Source organism: Diabrotica virgifera, chromosome 9, assembly GCF_917563875.1.
Source record: "Diabrotica virgifera virgifera chromosome 9, PGI_DIABVI_V3a".
In the NCBI taxonomy this organism is placed as follows: domain Eukaryota; kingdom Metazoa; phylum Arthropoda; class Insecta; order Coleoptera; family Chrysomelidae; genus Diabrotica; species Diabrotica virgifera.
Window position 1 is genome coordinate 157,869,301 of NC_065451.1, and position 23,371 is coordinate 157,892,671.

General features: G+C 32.7%; 1 protein-coding gene across 4 annotated transcripts in view; it reads left to right on the top strand.

The window, feature by feature from the left end:
* LOC126891744 (zinc finger protein 271-like) overlaps positions 1-23,371 on the top strand; it is a 235,120-nt gene that overhangs the window by 22,918 nt on the left and 188,831 nt on the right. The gene's annotated exons all lie outside the window — the stretch shown is intronic.

The window sequence follows — 23,371 nt, forward strand, 5'->3', positions numbered from 1 at the left end:
AGATTTTCGTAATGATAGTAGTTTCCAATATATACGCAGTGACGTTTTGGATTCACTTGATATTTCCGAACCACCCCAAAAAAGACAACGACATGATACATATCTCGAAAAAACGAGTAAGTATATCTTGAAATTTTGGATACCTACTATTATATGCAAATAGATACTCGTTTTTCGAATTTTGAAGATTTGCAAATTTTTGACCTCTTTGACGATTTAAAATTTAAAAGTTACGTTCGCCAAAGAATTTCCAAGATATTTATTATTACAAGTTAGGTACTTAAAAATTATGCTGGTCCAAATATTTTCAGAAAGTGGGATAAGTTGCACAATATGTATGTATAATTCTATGTAGTAAGTACTGCAATTCATTACAACAAACTGTTTATCAATTTTCTTATTACCACCAATTTCTGCCTAAAAAAAGCGGGATTTACCTTGTCTCAAAAGAATCAACACGTATTGTCGAAACACCATGAAACAAGAGACAATAAAATCACATCAAATAAAAAAAAAAGCAAAAAACAACAAAATCTCCTATGATGAATTAAGCCTTTTAGTTTGATGGTATACCTATATGAGGAGACAAAAAACCTTGCCGACCCTGTCTCCAAGGCCACGAGCCGCCACTGTATCCTTGTAATGATATTTTTGCTAAACATGTAAATTTTCATTGAATACAGGGTGTACGAATCAAACTGTGTTTTTTTCTCAAAGTTCGCAACACCCTGTGGAATACATAATATTCCTTTATAAAATATTGAAATTAAATCCCGACTATAGCCTCAGGTTTTCTGAACATTCTGTTTTTTGATTCATTCTCTTATGTTGGATAATACAAAAGTTAGGTACTTTAACAACTAGCCATGTTCTTTTTCAGTACAGGGTGTTTCTAAACAAGTGCGACAAACTTTAAGGGGTAATTCTGCATGAAAAAATAATGACCGTTTGCTTTATAAACATATGTCCGCAATTGCTTCGTTTCAGAGATACGGGATGTTGAATTTTTTTACAAACTGACGATTTATTTTATTGTTTTAAAACCGGTTGAGACATGCAAATGAAATTTGGTAGGTTCTAAGAGATAGTTATTGCGAATTTTTTAACTTGCAATCAAGAATTTTATATTCACTATTGGCGTGCATACGGGTAATATTACCGATCATATTACCCGTATGCACGCCAATGGTGAATATAAAATTCTTAATTGTATGTCAAAAAATGTGCAATAACTACGTCCTAAAACCCACCAAATTTTATTTGCATATCTCAATCGGTTTTAAAGCAATAAATAAATCGTCAGTTTGTAAGAAAAAATTCAACATCCCGTTTCTCGCAAACGAAGCATTTGCAGACATACGATTATAAAGCAAACTGTCATTATTTTTTAATGCAGAATTACCCCTTAAAGTTTGTCGCACTTGTTTAGAAACACCCTGTACTGAAAAAGAACATGGCTAATAATTGTTAAAGTACCTAACTTTTGTATTATCCAACATAAGCAAATTAATCAAAAAACAGAAAGTTGAGAAAACCTGAGGCTATAGTCTGGATTTAATTTCAATATTTTATAAAGGCTAGAATATTCCACAGGGTGTTGCGAACTTTGAGAAAAAACACAGTTTGATTCGTACACCCGGTATACAATGAAAATTTAACTGTTTAGCAAAAATATTATTACAGGGATATTGACAAAGAATAAGGCTCTAAGATATTCAAAAAATCACTTAAATCGGACAACAGGTTTAGGAGATACGCAACCTCAAAAATTACCAATTTTTTAGGGTGCCCGTTTTCTATGACGCGCAGTTTACTTGAACGGCCCCTGAGTAGAGAACTGCATATTTCTACACTTCTTCTGATTGCGAGATCTTCAACCCAGGTACAAAAATTTGCTTTGTGTAAGCCTTTTTTATTAATATGCACCCTAAAATTGTAAAACCACATTTAGTCTAAGATCCGAATATAGGTTGAGGTGTATAGTATTTTTACTACAAAAGCGATATTACATAGGTCAAAATTGTTGACGTAAGAGAACTGTCAAAACATTAGAATGTGACTTTTCATTATTGTCATGTTTACTATAAATGTGTTTATTATAAACATGGCAATAATGAAAAATCACATTCTAATGTTTTGACAGTTCTCTTACCGTAAAGTGAGGCTACTTTGTGACACATATGGTTACTTTGTGACAGTGGCCTCTAAAGTTAAACTTATTAACTTGGCCGAGCTATTAGAAATGCTGGAATAATTAAAATGTATTATTTCAATAGTAGACGATGTGCAATATCTAGGGAACAATAACCAAAGTTCCTAGTGCAACTTCGCTCGTCATTCCACAGCTGATTTAATCATCGTCAAAACAGGTGATTTTAGGTTGGCGTGAAAACTTTGACTTTTGAAGAAGAATTTTTAGAAGATATTTCTACCAAAGTAAACTTATATTTTAACACAGTAACATTACTGTATTATTACATACATTACTGTACATTATTACATAACAACAGTAACAACCTTCATTTAACATTAAAATGTTGTTTGTAAAAAATGAATGAGTGTTTCTTTGTGCCACAGTTAGAATTCCATATAAATATCGCAGAAAAACTTACGTGTCACAAAGAAACCCCCACCCATGGGGCGACTTTGTGACAACTTTTTTTGACAATTTCTTGATTTCTGTAACATATAGGGCATTCTAGTTGTCACTGACAACATTTATTGTGTCAAAATCAGTGTCAAAACTGATAAAAATTTATACTTTAATTAACAATACTGATAGAAGAACTCAAAAGGAACATTTTGAGCTTACGAAAATGTCTGTAAGTTTATTTTTGTCCAATATATCGATATTTTAATAGTGCGCTCTGAGGCGCAAGATCGGCTCACCGCGTAAAGGTTCACGCGCTAACTTCTCGATGCAAATTATAATTTTATGTATATATATGTTATATTCTTTTTCATTTTTGAAGATCCTAATAAAATTTTATCATATAATTCTTACAATTAAATCATCATACTGTACCTCGTATCACCTTTCATTATATTTACTTTGTCTTCTATTTTTTGTACTAAATGAGAAAAAAAAAACATTAAAAACTAATATTTCAGAAATAGAACTAAAAAGTAAGTTAACATTATTTATTATTACTATTTTACAAACTTTTTGTTTCATGCATCTGAATCGAGATATACAGGGAATCTCATCTTTTTTACATCTGCATAAGTTCTTAGAGCAATTTTTACAGTTACATGGTGGTACTAAGTCTGTTCTTGTAGGCAGTAAAACTGAAACTTTCTGGGGCTTCAGAGTCTAATTATCTATATGATATAGATATAATCTATATCATATAGATATCCAGTGGATAGTGGATAGTATCCATATAAAGTGGATCTAGTTTTTTGCAGCATCATCAAGGCATGTCAATTGTGTGTATGCCGCCACAACAAAAATGCTCGTTTTATATGCAATGATGATGATGATTCAAAATAACTCGATCCATTTTTATATGGATATCACATAGTGGCTCATTTTCGTGCGTAGAAGCCGAGTTACGATCGATAAAGCGTCAAAAAATACTTGACGAGCCGATGTTGCGCCTCATAGCGCGCCATTAAAATATGTATCGATATCTTGACCAAAATAAACTTACGAACATTTTCTTAAGCTCAAATTATTCCTTTTGAGTTCTGTCATTATTGTTAATTAAAGTATAAATGTTTACGGCTCAAAGGACATCGCACACATCTTATGGAAAATATAATGTCACTCAAATTCAATAAAACTTACATGAATAGATTCGTTTCAATTTAACGGTCACTTTTTATCATTGCGTCAACTCTTAATTATGATTAATTACGGCGAAAATTGCAATTAAAGTTTATCGAAATCACATTTTTGGAGTCCATAAAGTGTCAGTTACAATCACTATTGCTCTGGGTGCTATTTAAAACAGCTTAAACCCCGCTGGGCCTAAGCGGATTAGTGAAACTAATCCGCTGATTTATGGAGTCCCGATAATTTCGGTATTTTAAAATATTTTTTCTCTCTCTAACTTATGTACCTACCCATTTGATTTCAGATTAATTTATATCAATTTCTGCTCTTGTTACTGAAAATTCAGAGTTGGCGCAATGATAATAAGTGACCGTTAAATTGAAACGAATATATTCATGTAAGTTTTATTTAATTTGAGTGACATTATATTTTCCATAAGATGTGTGCGATGTCCTTTACTTGAAACCCTTATAAACAAATTAATGTACAATTTTTTTAAGAAAATTATAACTTCAAACGAGTATAACTTTAAAACAAATGAAGATAAAGTAATTTAACAAACTTTGTTTGGAAGTGCGTTAATAAAGCTTTAAAATGAGACCCTCTAAGGCTCATATGCATGCGTAGAAGCCGAGTTACAATCGATAAAGCTTCGAAAAATACTTATTTTGCAATTTACATTGTGCACTAATTTTACAATATCTTGAGTTATAATTGTTGGATTTAAGTTTAGTAAACGGGTTTTTCTTCGTTTTTTATTAACGAACAAATTTTATTTGAAACATTCTTTTTTATCTCTTTTAGTTTATGAGCCAGAGCCTTATAAACAACTAAATTGTTTATAACAATTTTTTGACCACTCTGATCGAAATCCACCCTCGAACTTCGTAAGAAACCGTTGAGTTTGTCCATCAGAATTGAAAAGAACACGGTAGCCCCTCTGGCGCCTAGACTATACAGGGTGTATGGTAAAGAATGGGCCATAGCTTAACCTCAGGTTCCTGAGGTTAAAATAGGCCGATTTAAGCTAACTTACCTTAGTACAAAGTTTATAATAACCGAGATACAGGGTGTCAAAGTTAAACTTTTTTTTATTTATTATTGAATATTTCCTGACAGGTATGAGATAACAACATGAAATTTGGTATGTGGGGGTTTTTTGGGTCGGGAAAACTAAATTCAAACAAAATTATGTTTTGCCCAGAGGGCGCTACTTACGATTTTCAGCACTCATTTATTACGTTCAATTTTTTTATCCCTCACTCTGTATAATTTTGACAATAAAATTTTTAAACTAATATTAGTTTTACTTAAAAAAGGTATACTTCTTTCATCTCCCTAAACTCAACCGTTTTCGAGATAAACGCATTTTAAATCTGCGATACACCATCATTTTTAGCATAATATCATTGTAGTTACACCCAAAAAATAACTTAAAACCATAATAATTGTGTCAGTTCTCAAATGTATGTCATTGCATGACAAATTCCATTTGAAGAAATTTGCGGTACATTTTTGGATAATTTTATGGTTTTAAGTTATTTTTCTGGTGTAACTACAATATTATGTTAAAAATTATGTTGCACCGCAGATTTAAAATGCGTTTATCTCGAAAACGGTTGAGTTTAGGGAGATGAAAGAAGTATACATTTTTTAAGTAAAACTAATAGGGGAATAAAAATTTTAATGTCAAAATTATACGGAGTGACGGATAAAAAAAATTAAACGTATTAAATGAGTGCTGAAAGGCGTATGTGGCGCCCTCTGGGAAACACATAATTTTTGGTAGGGAATTTAGTTTTTTCGTCCTAAAAAACCCCCACATACCAAATTTCGTGTTGATCTCATGCCTGTCAGGAAATATTCAATAATAAATAAAAAAAAGTTTAACTTTGACACCCTGTATCTCGGTTATTATAAACTTTGTACTAAGGTAAGTTAAATCGGCGTATTTTAACCTCAGGAACATGAGGTTAAGCTATGGCCCATTCTTTACCAAACATCCTGTATAGTATAATTGGTCCAAAAAAGGCGTAACCCAGACATCCAAAGTAAAAGTTTTCCTCCAACACCAAATTGTTCTATATGGTCCACATATTGTTCAGTAAAAAGTTACACCATTTTGAGCGTCCGGTTTGGGGGGGAGGGGAGAAGTCGGTAAATTAGTACGTTTTTCGTCAATATTTTTAAAACTATGCTTTAGCGTAAAGAATGTTCTACATAAAATTTAAAACAAAAAAGGTCGTATACATAATTGTTATAAAGTCAACGCTTCCAGAGTTACGGAGGGTGAAAAGTGGAGGTTTTCGATACTTTTTATATTATTTGGGCAATTGATGATGATTTTGGGTGGTGAGGTTGAAGTTTCTTACCATCGGCTACTTAAATAGCAAATTTTATTTACAAAACACAATCCTGTTAAAGAAAATTTCCTTCATCAGTAATAATATCTATTATAAATCGCTCAAAAAATATAAAAAGTATCGAAAACCTTCACTTTTCACCCTACTTACTCTGGAACCGTTTTTTTTTTCTTTATTAACCGCATCAACTACTTAGAGTTATTAGCGGGAGAACATAATATACAGTTAATTACATTTGAACATACAATCAGGATTTGTACAATTAATATTACAATAAGTGGGTAGGTTTGGAGTACAATATTTTTTTTAACCAATAACTAAAGTACATATGTAACTTGTCCTTATCTTAATACTAGACATATATAATATAAAAAAAATAAAAATAAACTTCTTCACAGTTTGTTGAAAAGGCCATTATCCTTTAGATAATTGAAAAGGTTTTTCGGATTACAATTATCTCCTAAAACATTTTTTATATTTATAGGTATTGAATGTTTGTTTCTTTCATTAATAAATTTAGGACAATCTACCAAAATATGTGGTATGGATATATTACAGTTACAATGATCACATATAGGGTGATTTGATTTTGATATAATATGACCATGAGTTAGTCTGCTGTGTCCTATACGCAAACGAGTTATTTTAGCAAACAATCGGCGATCTATGTTTATCTCACACCATGAATGTGTTGTACGTTTAATAGTCTGTAGAAATGATTTTGATTGTTGCCATTTATTTCCCCATTCACTTAGCACTTTCTGTTTCACGAACGTTTTAAAATCGGTCACTGACACTTTATTCACTGTTATTGAAGATGCACTGTGTATTGCTTCACCGGCATAATGATCCACTTTTTCGTTGCCTTCCAAACCAGTATGTGATGGAACCCAAAAGAAGTGAATTTGCTGTTTTGCTTGATTTATAAGGTGTAATTGATGTTGTATTAGCTGAACAATAGGATTACTGGTATAGAGCTGTTTTATTGAATGTAATGCACTAAGAGAATCAGTAATTATCAGAGTTTTTGAGATGTTAAGGTTGTTTACATGAATTAATGCTTGTAGAATCGAAAACAATTCTCCAGACAGAATACTGCTAGTAGATGATAGTTTAAATTGCAATATGGAATTTGGAGTGACAATTGCTGATCCTACACCATCACTGGTTTTGGATGCATCTGTATAGATGTGATAATAATCGGAAAAACATGAAAGTTTGTTAAGTGACTCTTGGTTTATTATTTTGTGAGTAGTTTCGAACTTATTATATTTGGTGAGAGTTAGATCACATTGTAAAGGGGGTAATATCCATGATGGAAATTCAGACGTGGTGGTTGACTTATCAAAGAATTTTGGAAACTGAACACTATACGAGGATAGATACCTTCGAATTCTCTCATAGAATGGTGGGTCTGTTCGGGTTTGTTTAATATAAATATCTTTAAAACGGTCACCAATTGTATTATGAAGAGAGGGATGTGATTTTATTGATTGAATGCTTGATGCATAAGCTAACGATAGATATATTCTCCTAAATTTCAAAGGTGGTTCACCAGTTAAACATTGTAAACTTTCAACAGGGCTAGTACGAAAAGCTCCAGTGGCTATTCTTAATGCTGTATTCTGTATAGTTTCAAGCTGAGCAAGTAATGTCTTCTTGGCAGAAGCGTAAACTATTGAACCATAATCAATCTTTGATCGTATAAATGATTTGTAAATATGAATAAGGCTTTTAAAATCTGACCCCCAATTGTTGTTACACAGAGTTCGCAATAAATTCAGACCAGTTTGACAAGTTTTCTTGATGTACATAATGTGCATTTTCCAAGAGAGCTTTTTATCGAAAAACATTCCTAAAAATTTTATACGGTCAACATATTCTAAGCTGTTTCCATATATTTGCAAATCTGGCTTTGTAGAATGTCGATTCTTTGAAAACAATATACATTTTGTTTTCGTCGTAGAAAATTGTACTCCCACTTGTTTTGACCAATTCTCAAGGTGGTTTAATGTACATTGTAGATTTTTTTGTATCGAGCGAATGTTTTTTCCTTTTGTATATAATACTAAGTCGTCAGCATATAATCTTGCTTTAACAAGTTTTGGTAGATTATCTAATATTTTGTTTATGGAAATCAAAAAAAGTGTTGAACTGATGACAGATCCTTGCGGAGTACCATTTTCTTGATTCTTTATACTGGATGCAATACCATTTACGCGTACTTTAAATTTCCTATTATCTAAAAAGTTACGAATAAAATAAAGTATGTTACCTTTCACTCCCCAGTGACTTAATGTGTTTAAAATATCATACCTCCAAGCCATATCGAAAGCTTTATTTATGTCAACAAATACAGCAAGACATTCCTGTTTAATAGCAAAACTTTCATGTATTTCTGACTCTAAATCTATTAAATTATCCAAAGTTGACCTGTTTCTTCGAAATCCGCTTTGCTCATTAATTATTAAATTATTTTTGTCTAGAAACCACAACAACCTTTTATTTACCATTTTTTCTAATATTTTGCAGATTGTGTTGGTGAGGGAAATTGGTCGATATGATTCAGGGTCAGTTCGTGTTTTGTTTGCTTTCAATAAAGGTATTACTATCGCCTCTGCCCATTTCGATGGAAATTCATGGCTATTCCAAATTTTGTTATAGAAATCAAGGAGGTATAGTTTTGCGTTGTCTGGCAGATTTTGAAGAAAACTTACAGGAATTTCATCTGGTCCTGGTGCAGACTTTTTGGTAGTACGTAAGGAATGATTTAGTTCTTCTATTTTAAATGGTTTGTTAAGGGAGTTATCTTCCATGTCAATAAAATCAATTAATTTCTGTTCTGTATGTATCTTAATGTTTAAAAAGTCTTTGGGGTAATTGTTGTTGCTACTGTTTATTTCAAATTGCTTAGCAAAAAGCTCTGCAATTTCAACGCCAGATGATAATATGTGCTTGTTTTCATACAAGAATGGGATTTTTTTATAACTATTGCATCCAGATACTTTTCTGACCTTTTCCCATACAGTACCTATAGGCATAGAATTATTAATACTAGACAGAAATTCCTGCCAAGATTTTTTCTATTTAATTTTGTAACATATCTAAATTGGGCTCGTAATTTTTTATACTCGATGGTGTTTTCTGTAGTTTTGCAACGCTTCATTTTGTTAAAAGAATTTTTATATTGTTTAATAGCTTGGCTACAATCTGCATTCCACCATGGAAGAGAAGTTCTTTTCAAAATTTTTGTTTTGCCTACGTGGATGTTAGCAGCAGTATATAATAATGATGTGAATGAATTTAATATTTCATCGATAGATTGATCTTTTGTAGTTTCTTCTGTTTGGTAATTTCGTTGGATATATGTTTTAAATGAATACCAATCTGCTTTCTTCAAGTTCCATTTTGGAGTCGGAGAGGTACTGCTCTTGTTGTCATTAATTGTCGTAGAAATTTTAATAGGATAATGGTCGCTACCATATAAATATGGTATTACATCCCATGAAAGCTTTGGTGATAATACAGGATCGCAAATTAATAAATCAATAGCTGAGGAGGAACCCACGTGAATATTATATCGGGTTGGTTGCCCGTCGTTTAGGAGGTTCAAGTTTTTAGAAATTATCAAGTTTTCCAAGATTTTCCCTTTAGAGTTTGTTCCGAGAGATCCCCATATTGGATTGTGGCTATTGAAATCACCTACAATTATTCTCGGAGTTGGAATTTGATCCAATAAATCTGTAAGATCTGTTTCTGTTATTGATTGGTTTGGGGGAATATATATATATATATATTGCAAATACATATTTTTTGGGGAAATAGAACTGTTGCCGCTACTACTTCTAGACCACTCTTAATTTCTAAAATTTTTGATTCGTAATTTTGGTGTACATACATAGCGACTCCTCCACTAGCTATACTTGCATCCCTCCAATTTTTATAGTAACATTTATAATTTTTCATTTGGTAAGTATGCTGTCCTTTAAAATTCGTCTCCTGTATACATATAATGGATGGTATGATTTCTGAACATAAGTGTTTAAACATTTCAAAGTGAGTGTAAAACCCGTTTATATTCCACTGTAGTATGCAATCCATTTTTATTATTATTATATATTTTTATTCTTGTGAAGACTATAGAACTATCAGAGTCCTCTAGAAATTGTTTTATGGCAGCTGGACTCAAGTTGAGTTGTTTCATTATTCTTTTTCGTATTCTAGTACTCCTGCTTTTTATGACTCGATCGGTATAGTATGGATGCATTTTTGACAATGTTTTCAAGAAGTCGTCAATATCTTCGGTGTATGTTTTCACTAGACTGACAAGGTCTTTATTCTCATATGCGTTTTCGAAAAAGTCTACCATCTGCTCAAAGTCCAATTTTAGTGTTTCTTCCTTAAATACAATTTTTGCTGGCTCTAGTAATTGTTCTAATTCATTATAAGTTTTTGGTTTCTTGGTGGGATTTGTGTTCAAAACGGTGAAAGGATGTGCGAATACTTCAGCGGGGGGTGTGTTTGCATCTGAAAAGTTTCGTTTAGCACTTGTGATATCGGTTTCCATTGGTTTTTGGGGTGTGTTCTCGTTTTTTTCTTTATTCGAGTCATTTTTGTTAAGCTTTTCAGTTAATTTTGTCGTTTCTTTTGATAAAATAGGCATTGGAGTTTTAGAAGTTAATGAGCTATTCTGATGTAAGGTCGTATTGGGAGGAATTAGGTTTGATGATGAAATAGTCATTGTATTAGGTGTTTCAGAAGTTGATGGGCTATTCTGATGTAAGGTCGTATTGGGAGGATTTAGGTTTGATGATGAAATAGCCATTGTATTAGGTGTTTCAGAAGTTGATGGGATATTCTGATGTAAGGTCGTATTGGGAGGATTTAGGCAGTTATTAGCGAAATGCCCCTTTAGATTACAAGAAGTGCATTCTTGACTTTCATGTGATAAACAAATACGATAATTTGTATTATCATGTGTCAAAAGTATTGAATCAGGAACGACGGTGCAGGGTGGAGATATATACACTTAACGACGAAAACTTAGGATATGTTTGTATGCAGGATTAGAGGTACCTATTCGTAAAAAACTAATAGATGAAGTTAGTGTATAGCCAAGTTATTTTAATTGATGTTCGAGGAATTCGTGTGGGATAGACGGGCAGACATGTGATAGTAGTAGACGTTGACTGGGTATTATTAAAGGACGAGTTTGAACTTCTTCTCCATTTACTGTGATTATTCCTTGATGTTGTTTCATGAATTCATCTACGATAGTTTTGCTGGATAAATACATGCAGATTCGGTTGCCGGATATTCTTGAACAGAATAAGATGTTCTTTGGATTGACATTTTTTCCAATGGCTAAGAGGTATTCTTCTATTTTAATACCATTTAAGGAATTAAAAACAAGAGCTTGTTCTTTCAAAGGGAAAGCGGTAGGTTGTTGTTGCGTAAGAGCAGTTGAATAGGTATAGGGTTTGTTGGTGTTATCGTTGTTGGTTGAAGTCATCATTATTTTTTATAATATTGTTGATTCGAAAAATTTTTCATTTGCAAAATTTTAAAGCCGGACCTGCTTTTATACAGGTTCGACTAATTAGGTGGTCTTGATAATAATTAGCAAGGTTAGATACACACACTTTGTTTACTTATTATTTTGATAAATTGAATTACAAAATAACATTAAGGAAAAAGGTTTTTGTATCCTTACTTTTTCAGCATGTGATGTATCACTTCTCACTAACACAATTGTTAACTTTAGTTTATTAAATTTGGTTTTATTTTCAAAGTATTCAAACTTTAAACGGAGCTGAATAAAACATGTGTTTATTAGACTATTGCCAGGGTTGGCCTCCCTCTGGAACCGTTGATTTTATAACAATTATGTATCGAACCTTTATTGTTTTAAATTATATGTAGAACATTTTTGTATAAAACATTGTTTACGCTAAAGCATAGTTTTAGAAATATTGACGAAAAACGTAACAAAAAACTACTAATTTACTGACTTTTCCCCCATCTCCCCCCAAACCGGACGCTCAAAATGGTGTAACTTTTTACTGAACAGTATGTGGACCATATAGAACAATTTGGTGTTGGAGGAAGACTTTCACTTTGGATGTCTGGGTTAGGCCTTTTTTTGGACCAATTATACTATACTACCTCCGTAACTTTGGAACCGGTCATTTTAGAAGGATTATGCATAGGGCCTTTTTTATTTCAGCTTGGGTTTCAATTTCAGTATTTTATAAATGCTATAATATTCCACAGGGTGTTGCGAACTATGGCTTACAATACCGGGATTCCGGGATCCCCAATACCGGAATCCCGGACGATTTTTGTCCGGTATTCGATACCGGTATTTATAATAAAAATACCGGTATTTCGGTATTAGCTTAATTGATAAAAAGTGAATTGATGCACAATAAACTTTCTTTTAAGATATTTTTTGCTATTACAAGAAATTATGTTTGAAGATAAACAACCAATATTATTGTAAAAAATATTTATTAAACACGTTTATTACATATACAAGTCAAGTATAGCGCTTTCTAAAAGCGTGAATGTGGTTAATTTCAGGCGAAGGGTTATATCAGTTTCTACAACCAAATTATTAAATCTCGTCTATACAAATACATAAAATGAGTTATATAAAAATTCTTAAATGTTTAAAATTAGACTATGTACTTTATTTTATAAATAAGCCGTAAGATAATCAGAATTGTTTTTACATTTTTAGATATATTTTTCATTTTTTTGTGTATTGTGGTGTATAAATTAGGCTCACTTATTTTCTGAATTATTTATAATAATTGAAAATATATAGCAGTCTAAAAACAGAGTAATCTATATTGAATATATGTCACAGTAAGTTAATCTTTGTATCAATATATTTTAAAGTTAAATTAATTTACAAATAGCAAATTTCATCAGTAAAAGTACTATATGCAAAATTTATCCTAGAATTAAATATATAGTTTTTCTATTTGCACCTTTTTTGTATCTATCTATTAGTACTCTCTATGTAATATTATAAACAACATCTTCTCATTTGAAAACAAAGTTTAATAGGTTTCATATATAGTGCTTTTCATCGATTGCCATTTGTTTCGAGCTTCTGTCATATGTTGTATAATCTGTGTATAATATTAATATACACGGATTATATGACATATGACAGAAGCTCGAAACAAATGACTGTGAATGAAAAGTCCTATTATTTAATGACCAGTCGATATAACAACTGAGGATAGTATAAATATAATGTGTATATTTTTTATTCATAATACCGGTTTCAATACCGGGATCCCGGTATTTTAAATACCAAATACCGGTATTGAGATTTTGGCTCGGTATTGTAAGCCCTATTGCGAACTTTGAGAAAAAAACACGGTTTGATTCGTACACCCGGTATACAATGAAAATGTACCTGTTTAGCAACAATATTATTACAGCGATATTGTTAAAGAATAAGGCTATAACACATTAAAAAAATTACTTAAAATTACATGGGGGTGCCCATTTTCTCTGACACGCAGTGTATATAATAACACAATATAACTTTATAGAATAAACACAGCAAATACGCTAATGTCACTGTCATTGAAAATGGTAAACGTCAAAATTCATAATAGTATGTAAACAAGGTATAAAAGTAAAAAATATACTGACCCATTGTTACAATTAAAAATCCTTTAAAAATTTCTTGAAGCCAATCATTGATATAAATTAAAATAATTATTGTGTTAAATAAACAAGTTTAAGGAATTTTATATGCAGTTTATATAAGACTAATATTAAAAGAAACATTCGCTACTTGAACCTAACTTCAGCTCGTGACTTTTCAAGGTGACGCCGGTAGTCGCTTGATGAGAGAATCTCTCACATGAAGCGCACTGACTCAACAATATGGTGATACTAAGTAAACTGAGTCACTATCTGAGTGGACGTGTCTATTAGATTGTCGAGGGAGGATAGTTAGGAGACTAGAAGGAACGACGGCGCGGATAATTTCCCAGAAAAAAAGTTGTGCGTAATTTTCTGAAACCGTGAGATAGAATCTCATATAGCGACCACTGGGGTTAAGGCGTGAAAATAATTTCTCCAATATTTCAATATGTGAGGAAAAATCAGGAGTAACAACTATAATGTCATCTAAATAATAAAATACAAATGTTTCAAGTTGTGGACCAATGACCAAGTCCATTAGATGACACATTGTTTGCGGAGCTGAAACTAGACCGAAAGGCATCGTGACAAATTGAAATAATCCTTTACCACTGACAGCGAAAGCGGTATACTTCTTACTCTCTTCACTCAACGGAATTTGTAAGAAGGCTTTGGATAAATCGATAGAAGAGATATATTTGGCATTCTGGAGTTTGCTCAAAATTATATCTATCCGAGGGATGGGGTAAGCATCTCTATTAGTAGTGATACTATTAAGTTTACGGACCATCAAAACAGAATCGGAATGATCCATCCTTCTTTTTCGTCAACCATAACGGCGAACAATATGAAGAATTCGAATGTTCGATAATGTTTAGAGAGAGCATCGAATCAATTTCTTTACCCAAATCTGCTTGCCATGCCTGAGGTATGGGATATTGATATTGTCTAAACGGAGTTGAAGTGTTCACTTCGATAGTATGAGATATTAAATGTGTACGACCTAATTTATCTTTGGAAGAAATAGATGAAAATTTAGAGATAATATTCTCTAACTGTTTTTGTTCTAAGCTAGACAGACTAGAGAACTCACGAATGGCACTTACAGTTGCGACATTAAAGGAAGATATAAACAACGAAAAATCTGAGCAATTTAGTGTGCTATTAAATGCATTCAAGAAATCCATGCCAAGAGTTATATAATTTTTTACTGAAGGTATAACATAAAATGTAACCATTTTGCGAATATTGGCAACTACGATTTCTGTGTCAAGTTTACCTGTGATTGACTGGATAGCACCATCTGCAGTAGAGACTTGTAAAGAAGAAATAGGCATAACAATAATATCAGTATTTTCTAATAATTTCAGCGAATACGAACCTATTAAAGAAATGTTCGAGCCACTATCTAATAGAGCTAAACAAGATTGTCCTAATATTTCAATTTCAAGATAAGGTCGGTTATCATTTTGTTTCTTAACTAATAAAGAATTTATATCAAAATCCAAAATATCTGATTTATTTTCAAAATTATCTGGTATTAACATAGACATATTATTATTATTTATAAACGTACAACCTGGTATAGAATTTGCAACTGTTTCCTTGTCTTGATTATGCTTATTACTAAAATTCCAGTTTAAGACTGGAGGGGATAATCTACGATCAAGCAAACCGTACGAGTCAACTGAAGGGTCACTAACAATTACTTTTTCCCTGACTTCGGTTTGCGTGCTGGTCTCCGGTTGGAAGTGTTTCTTCCTTCCTGAGAGGGTGTGTTCGAGCTGCTGGCAGGTATTGGACCTGAAGCTTCGTCTACAGCTGCGGTCATATTCCCTGATGGGGCTGCTGTATGAGGAACGCTCAGGGTACGAGCCTCTACATGCTCGTTTCCCGAACACTTAAAGCAATTCCGTTTAAGTGTATTTTCTCTACCACAACCGTGGCAGAAAATCCGTGTTTGGGGTCTGGTACAATCACGAAATGCGTGACCAACCTCCTGACAATTCCAGCAAGAAAAAGAATAAGTAGTCACAGACACATTCGGTGTATGGGGTCTAGATTGCCAAGAACGATTTCTCGAGGAGTGAGATCCAGCACCAGAATTAGATGTAGTAGGAGGATGAAAAGACCAGGATAGAGTTTCCTCTAACCGTTTACACTTATCTATCAGGTCTTCGATAGTGGATATATCAACCAGTGCCAATTGGGCATGGTAAAAAGGTAGCAAACATTTTAAAATTATCTTTATTTTTGCATGATCTGTTAAAGGAGTATCTAAACGACTACACATACCCAACATAGTGTTAATAAACATAGTAGCTGATTCTCCAGGTTTCTGCTTGTGATTCTTGATCTCGTCTAAGAGATCAGTTTGGAAAGAATAAGGCAGAAAATCGGAATTTAGTTTCTGAACCAAATCAGTCCAAGTGGTAAAGCTACCACGGTTGTTCATAAACCACGTAAAAGCATGGCCTGTAAATAATTCAGCAGAAGCTGAAAAAAGATCCTCCTCACTCACACCTCTTGAAACACGAAGACATTCTACCCTATCCAAGAACGAAATTACTTGGTCATAATGACCTTCACCAGAAAAGGAAACTCCCCACTTATGTACCTGCACAGGCTTGGGATGTAACAAGGAATTAGCGGCTTGAACCGAAGAAACAGGAGTGGACGTGGCTATATGATTTACTCGATAATCGAGTTCACCTTCTAGGCTGAGAATCTTAATGGACATAGAGCGTTTGTAAAGTTGTTGCTCCTCATCTGAGCAACATAATAAGTGGACACGACCAGAGATATGAGCAAGACGTGAAATGCACCTAGAATACATGCTATCATGGACAGTCCCTCTAAAATAGGATATCTTTTGAGTAAGATCCTCGATTGTCTCGTTTATTCGCTGTTGTTATTCCAGGAAAGGAATAGCTGCAGCTGAAATTTGACGGAAACTCCTATTTCCTTGCTCTTGTTTAAGAGCACCACGGAATAGACTGGGTTTTCTATCACATTTAGCGGCTTCTTCAACCTCTATTTCCCTTATCCTCAGCTCATAATCTAACTCCTTAACTAACAAATGCTCTGGCTGAAAGGTACACATGGTGATAGGGAAAAATTAGTAACAATAAACCCAACCCCAACAACGACAAACCGAACCCAACCCAACAAACTAACGACCCAATTAACCGACAATCTACTAAACGAGCTGCTAAACCAACGACCTAATAAACCGACAAACCAAATATAACCGAGATATATATTTGGGGTAGATATTTAAAATAATTTAAGTAAATGTTTAAGTGAAAATGTATATAAAAAAAATGAAATCTTTATAAGTTATATATAGATATAGAGTGCAATAACGTATAGAGTAGCAAAACTATAGTATATTATGGCTGCACCTAGATCAAATCAGTAATTACCTAGATATAAAAAAAACAAATCAATCAAAATTTTTCAAAATAAATACCCAGGTATCACCAAACCGATCAGAGCGAAACAATGTCAAACCAATACCTATTCAAATATTATCCTACTCAAGATTTTCAATTATAATTTAAATTAAGTTAAAATAGTACCAACGCAGCAATACAAGTGCACTAGTGTATTTTCCAAATAACGTACAAAAAGGAACCAAAAATTATCTCTATAGAATTACAAAATATACAACAATGGACCAGAAAGATACTTACTAGAAAAGTTTACAATAAGCAACAAAATAAAGAAATGTACTGTCTTATTGAAAAATGGGCTCTGCGTTGGGCAAGCCAAATGTTACGTATACTTTTTCTGTTTGAATGGGATAGTTTAATAAATGACTAAAGTTTTATGGAAATAGGCTAACTGGAAATTCAAGAGACTTTATCAGTAGGGCTCAGGGGAGGATTCGGCCAATTTGCATGCTCTAATAAGACGGTACCTAATGAAATACTTGAATGATAAAGAAAATAAATTAGTATAAGGAGTAATGAAAAGAAAGAGAACTACTGACCGAGAAGATATTACTGAGAACGTATGAGGGCGCCAGGGAAGGATTGAATGAATTCTTCGCCGAGTGACTTGTATCGCTGTACCTAACTAATACTATTAATAGATACTATTAAAATGGTAGGATAATAAAACATATAAGTATGTACAACCAAATTTAATCAAATAAAATACCTATAGCCCCTATATACAATTTTTATACAAACTAGCTAAACTGTCATACTAGAAGAGTACGCTCCTGTTGACAATAAGAGTTTCAGAAAAAAATAAAACAAAAAAATTTAGTTAATTAGACCAAGAAAGTTATTTATAATCACAAATTATGTACCTGAACGAAATATAATATTGATGTTAGTTACGGTATGGGTTGACTATCTCGTATCTGATCGAAAAGGATAAACATAAGTACAATATCTAATAAGTGAAATGAATGTTATGAAACCAGGGGATAAACCAGAGTATATTTTGCACAATAACTTTACAGATGGTTTTTATAACCTCAAACTATTTTAAATAATGATATGAACGGTAAACAGATTAATTTATCGAAAAAATAATGAATATTACGAAGTGAACGTTAAAATATGTTTAGGTAAGTGAATTTATACTATTATTTACGTTATTTATTCAAAAGTTATTGACAAAAAAAAATTATTATTAGTTGGACAAATATTATTAAAATAATTGACATGCAATTTAATTATATAAAAAAACCTGTCACTCCTCCAGGAGTGAGGGCCTAGATCCTTGCAACCTGGCGGCCAAGATGGTGGATAAGACCAGTCAATTTCCAGTTCACCAACACTGGAGGGGAAATACTTGTCAGCAACAAGGAGGCACACGTCTAGTACCGTAAAATCAAGATATATTCCATTTCTCCAAAACCATTAATTAAAAGATTAATCCAAATTCGACCAAAATTCTTGTTTCCATTAAAAAAAAAATTAACCAAAATTGTTACTCAATTTCCTTCTTCTTTTCCAATGACCGGTGATCCTGCAAAACCAACGAAACTCCTCTCCTAAATTTCACCAAAACCAAATCACGACTTCTAACTTAAGTTATTCTCAAAAAAAAAACAATTTCCAACATAAATTAAATTCTAAAAATCACCGGCCATTGGAAAATAAATAACGTCCAACTTTACTGGAGGCTTCGAAGGGAGTGCCAAGTGAAAGTCTTTGACATTGTCAAATAAGTTCCGCGGACATTCCTTGACAGATTGCCAACTTACCAATTTCAATGTTACCAAATATTCCATCAAATTCTACTCAAAATCAACGCGATACCTCAAACGACTCGCTGTATAATTGGTTGCATACCATTTAGTAACGATTAGAACGCTGATCGTTACAATAGCCAGAATGATCGCCAATGTTCGGAACGGACAGACACCCTAAGAAGAAGGAACAGACATAAAATGTATGGAGTTATTAGAAGACAACCTAATACGCATCGTGCAAGCTCGACTACAGCTAGAGAGGATCGACCTTTACAACTATGGGCCGTCAGAGACCTTCGAAGTACTACTCGAATGCTACAAAATGAGTTGGTAGAAGCTACGGGTACAAGAGTAAATACTCAAAATATATGTAATCGGCTTCATGAACATAGGTTAAATACAAAAAAGCCAGCTGGAGTACCTCCTTTGACCCCTGCACATCATTGAGCCAGACGATTGTTTGCAGAAGAACATATGAATTGGACCAGGGCACAATGGAGTAACGTAATGTTTACTGACGAGTACAGATTTCTTCTAGATCATGTTGATGGACGTGTTACAGTTTGGAGAAGACCAGGCCAGCGCTTTTTGGATCCCACAATTCAAGAAATCCAGGCTTTTAGCGGAGGTTCCATTATGGTTTGGAGTGGGATAATTTTAAATGGCTATTCTGTCTTAGTAGTTATTCTGCGAGGTGAGATGACGGCAGATCGGTACATAAATGAAGTTCTTGAATCACATACTGTCCCACTTGCTGAAAATATGTATCTAGAATTTATCACTCGGCAAGATAATCCGAGACCGCATGTGGCCAAAATAGTGCAAAATTATTTGACTACCCAAAATATTCAGGTTATGGAGTGGCCAGCGAGGAGTCCAGATTTGAATCCCATTGAACTCATTTAGGATACACTCGGAAAGCGCTTGAAAGTTCCTCAGTCACTAAGAAACCTACAAGGAAACATGTCAAGGAAGATCACGTGGAAGAATGGGAACAACTAGATCAAGGAACTATTCGAAATTTGATTGAAAGCACGCCTGGACGGTTTTGCAGAAGTTTGGCCAGTTAGAGGAGCCCATACACGCTACTAGTTTTGTTTTAAAATAATTTTTAGCAACTCTGATATTAAACAAATAAATCGAATTTTTCGCATTTATCACTTTTTATTTATTTTTTTTTTTTCACCACATAATTTGCAGTTGAGTAACAAAAACTGCTGTGTCTAGCGAAAAGCCTTAACTGTAATTATATAAAAATAATATAGTCGTAAAATAAATTAGTTCAAAATTACGATCATCTTCATAAGTGGCTCCTTTTTCGTTTTGATCAGTGTATTTTTTATGTTTGAACAATTTTTTTTCTTTGATTTAGGACCGCTTTAGGGGGAAATTTCCTCATTTACCCTCCCCGTAGATCTGCCACTAGCCAGTGGGCTACTTTAACATCTGTTTTATCGGGTACGTGCGTCGTCGTGAATAATGTTTGCAAGGCTATAATATCATCTATACTAGATATATAAATAATCATAAACATTTCAATATTCATTTCAGTACTGTTTATTTTGCCGCATACTGTACCGGGTGTCCCAATAAGAATGGCTCTCGGCCATATCTCGGGAACCGTTTATACTACAGCTTTGGGAAAAAAATTTATAACAAAGTTGCCCCGAGAAAAGCCTGGAAATTATTTTCATAATTGTAAGTCCACCGCTAGAGGGCGTAATTGAATATCAAAAATTAAAAAATCGAAATTTTATTTTTCGTCAATGTAATAGTTATAATTTGGAAACAGCCTATTACGTAACATGCCGGCTAGAAGGCGCTATTTATTTTTTTTTAGAAATATAGTTTTCTTTGGAAAATATTAAATACAAGTATGTATTTTTTTCCGGTATTTAAAATTAGACCAAATTAGCAACAGAATACGAAAAACCGCATGTTGATACCTTTTTCTATCTCGAGATATCTTAAGAATCGTGTAAATTTTAAACGTAACTGTTGCTGTCATATAAGTGAAAATATATAGAAGCATGTAGTGTGCTATGGAAAAAAACAAAGGAACCTTGTCCCGATGTCACCGTATATAATGAATCAAAACAACACTATAAAATATAACAAAACAAGAGTGTGTGTACTTTGTACGCGAGTAAGAAGTTATACTTCTATTATTATGATTTTAACGAAATAAATATATTTTAAACAGTTTAATTTTATTTTTATTTAAATATTACACTAATTTTAATACTTAAAATAGTACCAAAAAAATAGCGTTAATATGTAAATGGTTATGAATTGTTGCCTCCGCGCATTTGCTTTTCTCTCGATGAATCGTAGAAAATGTAAAAACGTCAGATTTTCTACACAAATTTTTAATTTTTATTTCATTATATTTTAATATCAATTGTCTTATTCCCAAATAAGATAAATGCATAACTGTTATTGTCACCGGTAAACTAAGTTAAGGAAGTCAAAGTGGAAACAAGTAGTGTGCTATGGAAAAAAATAGAACTATTAGAAGTATTAACTTCAAAAAGTCATCATGTGTCAAATTATGTGTCAAATCAGTAAAACATAAAAATTTGTTCATTGATGATTTGTTGCGGTAATACATCAAGATGATTCTTACAAACGAAGATGCATTTGACATGATAGCCACATTCTTTGAATGCATAAGAAATGCAGCTGTTGCGGCTAGAATATATGCAATGAAATATCCCCAAAGACGTCACCCCAGTAGTAGAGTTTTTCATATTTTGTTTTGATTTATTATATACGGTGACATCTGGAAAATTCTTCTTTGTTTTTTTCCATAGCACACTACTTGCTTCTATATATTTCCACTTATATGACAGCAACAGTTATGTTTAAAATTTACACGTTTCTTAAGATATCTCGAGATAGAAAAAAGGTATAGACATGCGGTTTTCGGTATTCTGTTGCTAGTTTGGTCTAATTTTGTAATACAGGAAAAAAAATACATACTTGTATTTAATATTTTCCAAAGAAAACTAGATTTCTAAAAAGAAAATAAATAGCGCCTCCTAGCCGGCATATTACGTAATAGGCTGTTTCCAAATTATAACTATTACATTGACGAAAAAAAGCTGTTTTCAACAAGACCAAGTTTGCAAAAATCGATTAAGCAGAACCAGACTTACAGCGATTTTTTCATAATAAGTTTCCCACTCACCCCCACCTCTTATTTGAACAGTAGACTTAAACGTGTGAAATAAAATATGCGCAGAATTGTATGAAGAACACGATAATCGGATTTCCAGTGCCCTTTCATTAGGCAAATTTTGTAAAATTTCGATTTTTTAATTTTTGATATTCTATTACGCCCTCTAGCGGTGGACTTACAATTATGAAAATAATTTCCAGGCTTTTCTCGAGGCAACTTTTGTTATAATTTTTGAAGATATTCTTCTTTAGCGGCGAATCAATTGAGGGTAAAATTTGATTGATCCGCGCGCATGCGCACACCGACAGTATGGTATTAGTTGTTATACGGGCTCTGATTGGGTGTTGAAATTTTGAAATGATCTGTCAATAATTGTTCAATATGAAGGTTATCGGTAAACAAAAATGTTGTATAATATTAGTTTTTATTGATGTGTGGACAGAAATAAAATCAAATTTATAATTATAGTGACTTTTTAAATAGTTTTGAAAAGCCGCAGGTACGTAATTCTAAATGTTTCAATTGGAAATACCTAATAGTTTCAATACCTATCTATTTGTAAAATGTAAACAAAATAATGTAGTTACCTATTAGTAGGCAATGCTTTAATTTACATAATCTGATTACGAACAAACTTTCTACAAATCTTCATCTCATATATCGTTTTCTTACTCTATATTTTGTTGTATTTTATTTCGACAAAAATCAAACTAATAATTTTATTAAATTCATATAAATTTATGGTGTAAACGTTTAGTTTGTGTATATTCCCACATGACGTATACGAGAGTTTGGTGCAGTTTGAAATGGCGTCAACTTTCGTACGGCGCGGTAGACGTGAAGTGGGTTCAAGCCCCAAGCAAGTTATTATTTTTTTATTTTTTTTTTATAGATTTTATGATTGTAAGTAAATTATTATATAATTTTTGAAGATATTCTTCTTTTTTGAAAGTGGTAGATAAGAAAGTTAGTTTGATTTTGAAATAAAATAAGTACAAATAACCTTTTAAGTATATTTACTTCGTTTAAATTACCTATTATATAATAGAAGAATATCTTCTTACGTGCGTACAAAGTACACACACATTCTTTTTTTTTTCCAAAGCTGTACTATAAACGGTTCCTGAGATATGGTCGAGAGCCATTCTTATTGGGACACCCGGTAT